The 7671-nt window shown below is 40.4% G+C and overlaps 1 pseudogene; it reads left to right on the top strand.

Annotated features, from left to right (window-relative positions):
* Nucleotides 1–986: 986 nt before the first annotated feature.
* Nucleotides 987–3896, top strand: LOC149815398 (putative apyrase 7 pseudogene; annotated as a pseudogene).
* The last annotated feature ends 3775 nt before the right edge of the window (nt 3897–7671 follow it).

The raw sequence follows: 7671 nt of genomic DNA, 5'->3' as shown, positions 1-7671 counted from the left end.
TTTCGATGGACCAGAATCAATCTAGAGATTACATGATTGGCTTTCAAAGCAGAGCTCGCCAAACATCCAAACCACAATGGTGATAAATGAAGACAAAAATCAAACTGGAAAGAGCGTCAAACACTGTGAACCATCCAATATAATGAGGCAAAGGAGGAAAGAAAAAGAAAAAAAAGAAGAAAAAAAGAAACCGAAAATCAAAAGACAACTCAAAATGCGGACAGAAGGGGGGAAGAAGAAAGATACAGGTCGAACTTATGAAAAATTGTAAAAAAATAAGAAAGAAAATGTTGGAATGCATTCAGTCCATTGATATTGCACATCCGTAAATCGATGTTGCTATATGAAAATCGAGTTTACGGAGGGTGCGTTAATGGAGTAAGAATCAAGAGAATAGAAAAAACAAAGAGGAGAAGCAAAGGATTCTTACCGGATTCTTTTGTTTTAACTGAAGGAAGAGAGGTAACCTCCGTGCTCTTGTTTGCAGGAGGCGATTGATGCCTTCAGTTGATCGGATATAATGGTGAGAAGCGGTCCAAAAGGGTTCTGTGCCTTTGTTGCTGAAGCTTATTCCAAAGAGGGCTAAAGTCAATCGAGATCCTGCAGTTGCTTATAGAAACTTAATCTCCTTAATCTTGATTGTTGGGCTTCGACCGAAGAAGGTGCAATGTCTCCTAGGTGTTGCTGTAGGGTGAGAACGGATCGTAAAAAAAAGGGGTGCTGGGGTGATATTGGGTGGTCGTTGTAGCCTTGGCGGAGGATGATCGGCTTCCTTCTGTAGAAGAGGCACCGTAAAGATGGATCGATGACAGCCGTTCGGGAAAGGGGTACCAGAGAGAAGAGATTGAGAGAACGAGGAAAAATTGAGAAGAAGAAGAAGAAGAAGTCATGCGGGGGTGAAGAGCGATGCTGAGGGTTTTCTTTTCGGTTTGTTAAATAGGGGAGAGAGAAGGATCGAGAAGGTGAGTTTGTTGAAGATGAGCGGGATGAGGGAGGAGAGGTTGGCGATCGAAGGTGGAGGATGGGTGCTTCCAGAGGGTAGCGCAGGAGGGTTTGGGCGGAACTGCAGGAAGGGGAAAGAGGTGAGAGTGAGGGGGGGGCGGCTTCCTTTTTGCCTTTTTCTCACTTACGAAGGGTTTTAAAACCCTAAAACAAACTTTTACGGAGGCTCCCCTCTTTGGATTTTCAAGATTTTACCAAGAGGGGCTCTCCTTTAAAAAAAAAAAAACTTTTAAAATCATTTGATTTTTCTCGTAACTTTTCCTAATTTTTTTTTGTTATTTTTCCATTTTTTTGCATTTTTAGAATAAAATCTTAGAGTTTTACGAGAAAACAAAAATTAAAACTAATTTTTTTTGTGTTTTTGCAAAAATATTTACAAAAAGGAATTTTTCTGAGAATTAAAAGCTATTTTTGGGGAAATTTCTTCAGAAAATGCGTTTGGATTCAGATTTTGAGGAAATATGGATTTAAAACATTGGATCCAGATCCGGCATCAAGTTTGAATGAAATTTGATCCAGAAAATCCGAAGAATAACTAAAGATTAGCTTTGATTTTCTCATAAAAATGGGGTTAGGGCAAAAGGGTCATTTCTACAAAACTTTTAAAATTTTGGGGTGTTCACAGATGCCCCTCTTTGCTACTAAGCCGGTTGAAAGCCGAGCTTAGTGGCAAAGACAACACTCCAAACTTTGAAAATGCCCCAGTCAGTAGATCTGAACTGGGTGTGGAAGAATTATTTTGAAAATATAGCTTCTCAGGCTTGAAAACCTTATCCTGAATGGTTTTGGGGGGACGGAATCCTCGAAAATGTTATGATTGAATAATAGAGGAAATCGTGATGGGACTTTTGGGTAAATAACCCAAAATGGTGGGAAATGAGAATTTTGATCAGGTCTCAAGGGTGAGACAAGATACTCTTTTTGGAATGATTCAGGTTTAGCCCTTAACCTGGATGGGACGAAGATATATAAAAAATGAATTGAATGAGGAAAGGGAATACATGAGAACCTTTGTGGGACATTTTGGAAAATGCCTCGTGAAATGAAGCTCGAGTATGATCCTTTCACTACAAGAAAATTGTTAATTAGCGACGGAAATTAGCGACGGATTTTTTCCGTCGCTAATTAGCGACAGATTAGCTAGAGATAGAATCTGTCGCTAATTTGCGACGGATTAGCGAGGAAACAACTTTTATCACTAATATGTCGCTACTTAGCGACGGATTAGCGACTGCATTTTTTGTCGCTACTTTTTATTACAAGAACACCATTTTAGCGATGAATTTAGAGAGGGAACTCTGTCGTCGCTAATTAGCGACGGCGTAGCAACAGAATATATTCCGTCGCTTTTTTTGTATTTTGATTTAGCGACGGCTTAGCGACGGAAACATTTCGTCGCTAAATGTCGCGTAAATCCCTAATCCCATCCCTCTTTCTCTTTTTCCTATTTCGCTGTATTTCTCCCGCCCGCCGCCCGTCGGCTCTCGCCACCGTTCGGCCGCCGCCGCTCGCCAGCCGCCGCTCCCCGTCCACCGCTCGCCAGCCGGCGCTCGCCACCTGCCGCTCCCCGTCAACCTCCCGCCACCGCCCGGCGACGCGCAGGTAATCTTCTTCTTCTTCTTCTTCTTCTTCTTCTTCTTCTTCACGCTGTACGCCCCGGCGATGGCCGATGAGGTTGAGACTGGGCTATCAGCGGCGAACCTCGCCTGAGCTTGCCTTGCCTCAAGCTCATGGCTTGAGGTGAGGCTTCACCTGAGCCGGGCTTGCCTCAGGCTCATAGCCTGAGGTGAGTCCTCGCTTGAGCCAGCCTCATGCTCGAGCCATAAGGTGTGCTCGTTGAGGCCAGGGTCGAGCCCTTAGTTGATTTTGCAAACCATTCTGACAAATTAACAGTTGATTTGGATGGTGGAAGCACAGGCACTCGGGCTTATGTCTATGAGTGATTCCCTGATAACAGTAGACACCATGTAAGTCTTCCATTGATAGTTGAATCATTGCCTAAAGATCCTCAAAGAAAACCCATTGTGAGGAATGGTCCTGCTTATCGTCGTATGGAAACAGAACCAGGTTTTCATAAGTTAGTACACAATATCTCGGGATTAAAGTCTGCCATAGAGCCTCTTCTTCAGTGGGCTGAGAAGCAAATACCCAAAAGAGCACACAGGACTACGCCTTTATACCTTTATGCTACAGCAGGTCTTCGACGGCTACCACAAGCTGATTCAGAATGGCTTCTGAATAAGGCATGGTTAATTTTAAAAAATTCATCATTCATGTGTCAGAAGGATCATGTGAAGATTATCAGTGGCATGGATGAAGCTTATTATGGATGGATAGCTCTTAATTATCACATGAATACATTAGGTTTTGGAAAAACAAAAGCAACATTTGGCTCTCTAGACTTGGGCGGTTCCTCACTACAAGTAACTTTCGAAACTTGGGATATTTTGCATGGTAGAACAAGTCTGGATTTTAGCATTGGAGCTGCTAAGCATCATCTTAGCGCATATTCTCTTTCTGGTTATGGACTAAATGATGCATTTGATAAATCTGTAGCTCTCCTTCTCAAGAAGCAGGTTGGAAACATCAATAAAAAGATAAATGGCAAGATAGAACTTACTCATCCGTGCTTGCAGACTGGGTATAGGGAACAGTATGTATATACCCAATGTGATCCAATTGATCAGGAAGGGAGTCCCCTGGTTGGGAGAAAAAGCATGAGGAAAGAATCAGGAACCATTATTGTGTTGCAAGGTAGCCCACATTGGGAGGATTGTGCATCACTTGCAAAATCAACTGTTAATTTGTCAGAATGGTTGCATTTGGATGCTGGCACGGATTTTGCAAAATCAACTAAGGGAGGATTTTGCATTTGTCAGAATGGTTGCATTTAAAAACATGGGAGCAATTTGAAAAATTAGCCTTTAGTTTTTTCATCGAGTTCTCACTACAATTTGATGTTCAAGCTTCAAAAACAAGGTTCGGAGTGCACTTATAATTTTTCTCCCTTTTTTTTAAGGGAAGACGCTAGTTTAAAAAAATATATCATCAATGCTTCTTTTTCACTTTATTTCATCGCATTTCATCATTAGATATATCATCAACAGTTTAGTTGTTTTTTGCATTGCATAAGTGTTTGTGTTTCCCTAATTAGCTTCAATATTCATTTTAACACAGTGTTTTTTGCAGATTTCTCAACGGAACTCGCTTGTGCCCCGCCACCCGTGGTAAGTAAGTGACAAAAAAAATGCAAATCGGGTAAATACCCGTGGTGAGTAAGTGATGCAAGCGCATCACATGTTATTTAATTTATTGAATGTAACACTTTATTGTTCACACACTCACTTAGTTGTTGATATCTAGGACTGCTTTGTTGGAGTTCGGAGATCATGCTGAGCATGATTTTAATGTATGAGAATAGAAGTGTTCTTATTTTTGGAGTACGGAGTCCATGCTATGCATGGTAGTAGTTAGTGGGATATTGAAGTGTGTTTGCTGCAGGTACATGTTTGACATTTGTTTGATATGAATTATTTTGATGTATTGCAATGTTTGATGTGATTGTATCCATGCTTACATGTAGTTACTTTCAATTTGATTATGTCTTCCATGTGAAATTGTATACTGAAAGCATGCTTCAAATGAATGTATCATGTCATGAATAGTTTGCACATGAAAATATTAAGTTATCAATGCATGCATCATAATTCTTGTGATTGTATGACATCATATATTGCATGATAAATTTGATATTTTCTTCATCATAGCATTCTGATGGTTCTCTTTTAACTGGTTAGGATACTATTCGTAACATCATACGACAGAATGACTGCAAATCGTGAATGGATGTACCGTAGGATAGTGGACAATGAGTTATCGCATGAATATATGGATGGTGTCGATAGTTTTATTGAATTTGCAACGGCAAGTGTCAGTACGGTAGATCCCACAGGTCGGATTAGGTGTCCCTGCAAGATTTGTAAGAATAATCGATTTGTAGAACCTCATGGCGTTAGACATCACCTATACAGGAAGGGTTTTATGAGTGATTATCAGAACTGGACGTTTCATGGAGAAGAATTTAGAAATGATTTTGATGCACGGGTGAATGTGGTGCACGATAATCCATATACAAATTTGATATTTGATGCTGCAGGAACAGAACTGGGTTCTGCTATGAGTTCTAGTGATGTAAGAACTGCCGTAGATGAAGAATCACCAAACGATGCAGCTAGTAGATTTTATGATTTACTTAAAGATGCTGATGAGCCACTTTGGAACGGTTGTGAGAGTCACACTATCTTGTCTGCAGTTCTTCAACTAATGAATTTGAAGTCCGAGTATAATTTGAGTCAATCATGTTTTGACCGTTTGTGCATGATTGTGAAGAGTATGTTGCCTAAAGATGAGAAATTGCCACAAAATTTCTATCGTGCGAAAGTTATGGTCAACGCTCTAGGTATGGGTTACAAAAAGATTGATGCTTATCCAAATCACTGCATGTTGTATTTCAAGGAGCAGGAAAACGACATATCATGCCCGTCATGTGGGCATCCTCGGTTCAAGCCAAAGACAAGAGGCAATGGTAGCACGAGATCAAAGGAAGTTTCATACAAGTCGCTCCGCTACTTTCCTATCACTCTTAGATTGCAGCGATTGTATATGTCTTCAAAGACAGCTAAACACATGAGATGGCATGCAAATAAAGTTCGACACGATGAAAACAAGATCACGCATCCTGTTGACGCTGAAGCTTGGAAGCACTTTGATCGTACTCATCAGAATTTCGCAATGGAAGTGCAAAATGTTAGACTCGGTCTATGTACAGATGGATTTAATCCATTTAGGGGTAGATCAACTCCATACTCATGCTGGCCAGTATTTGTAACTCCATACAACCTTCCACCAAGCTTGTGTATGAAACGTCCAAATCTTTTCTTGTCTCTGTTGATCCCTGGTCCGACCTCACCTGGCCAAAATCTTGATGTATATCTAAGGCCATTGATTGATGAATTAAAAGTACTGTGGGATGACGGTGTTACCACGTATGATGCCCACAAAAAACAAAATTTCAACATGAAGGCCGCTGTTCTATGGACAATCAGTGACTTCCCTGCATATGGTATGTTATCTGGTTGGAGCACACATGGGAGGTTGGCTTGTCCATACTGCATGGAGGATTCCAAAGCTTTTAGATTGAGGCATGGAAGGAAGCCTTGCTGGTTTGATTGTCATCATCGATTTCTACCCAGCGATCATCCGTTCCGACGTCAAAAGAATGCATTTAAAGCAGGCACAACTGAAACGGAAGGTCCATCCTCAAGATTGTCCGGCATAGAGATGCTAAGAAGATTGCGATACTTTCCAGTTGTATTAACAGATGCCCGCAGTCCTACACCCTTCCGTGGATTTGGGAAGGATCACAATTGGACGAAAAAATCTATTTTTTGGGAACTACCGTATTGGCCGACCCTATTGATACGACATAATTTGGATGTGATGCATGTAGAGAAAAATGTGTTTGATAATGTGTTCAATACAGTAATGAATATTAAAGGAAAAACGAAGGATAATCCGAAGGCCCGTATGGATTTAAAATAAATATGTAAAAGACCAGAATTGGAACTCAAAGAGTATAATGGCAAAGTACTGAAACCAAAGGCGAAGTACGTGCTCGGACCTGATCAAATAAAACATGTATGTCAATGGTTGAGACAACTGAGATTTCCAGATGGATATGTCTCTAACATTGCTCGGGCTGTGAAGATTGACGATGGATAGTTATATGGGTTGAAGAGCCATGATTGTCATATCTTTATGCAACGATTGATACCCCTAGCATTCCATGATATGTTAGACAAACCTATATGGGGGGTATTGTCTGAGTTGAGCGGATTTTTCAGAACATTGTGCGCATCGGAGGTCGTTTTATCAGATGTAAAGAATCTCGAGGACTCTGTCATCACCACTGTTTGTCTGTTAGAAAAGATATTTCCGCCAGCATTTTTCGATGTTATGGAACATTTGATCATACATCTGCCATATGAACTAAGGGTTGGTGGCCCTGTGCAATATCGATGGATGTACCCATTTGAAAGGTATATGTTTTTTTATATTTGTCTCTTTAATGACAGATATTTAAAATTTGAAATGTATATTCTTGTCAGATGCATGTTCGACCTAAAAAAAAAGGTTCATAATAAAGCAAGAGTAGAAGGCTCTATTTGTGAGGCGTACACTTTAGAAGAGATTTCAAATTTCTCATCTATGTACTTCGAACCTCATATTCCAACACATTACATATGCCCGCCCCGTAACGATGATGGAGAACAAGTAACTGTAGCTGACAAGCTGTCGATATTTCAACCACTTGGGCATGCATTTGGTAGTTGCCGATCAAGGCTATTGACAGATCGAGAGCAAGATGCAGCACACATCTATATTCTTTTTAATTGCTCAGCGATCGACCCATACATCGAGTAAGTATATGTATATGCAACTCAATTATAAATCCTTTTATGTTCTATATGTGGATACATGGCTCGGTAATATAAGTATTTGTAGTTTGCAGACGATTTCATCTGGAGTTGCAAAATGAAGTTTCACATCTCACTGATGCAGAAGTACAAAAAGAACGTGAAACTAAGTTTGTGGAGTGGTTGAAATAGT

Source organism: Nuphar pumila, chromosome 15 (assembly GCF_984573655.1).
Source record: "Nuphar pumila chromosome 15, dmNupPumi1.hap1.1, whole genome shotgun sequence".
Lineage (NCBI taxonomy): Eukaryota > Viridiplantae > Streptophyta > Magnoliopsida > Nymphaeales > Nymphaeaceae > Nuphar > Nuphar pumila.
Note: the sequence above shows the minus strand (reverse complement) of the source record. Positions and strands in the feature narration are given on the sequence as shown.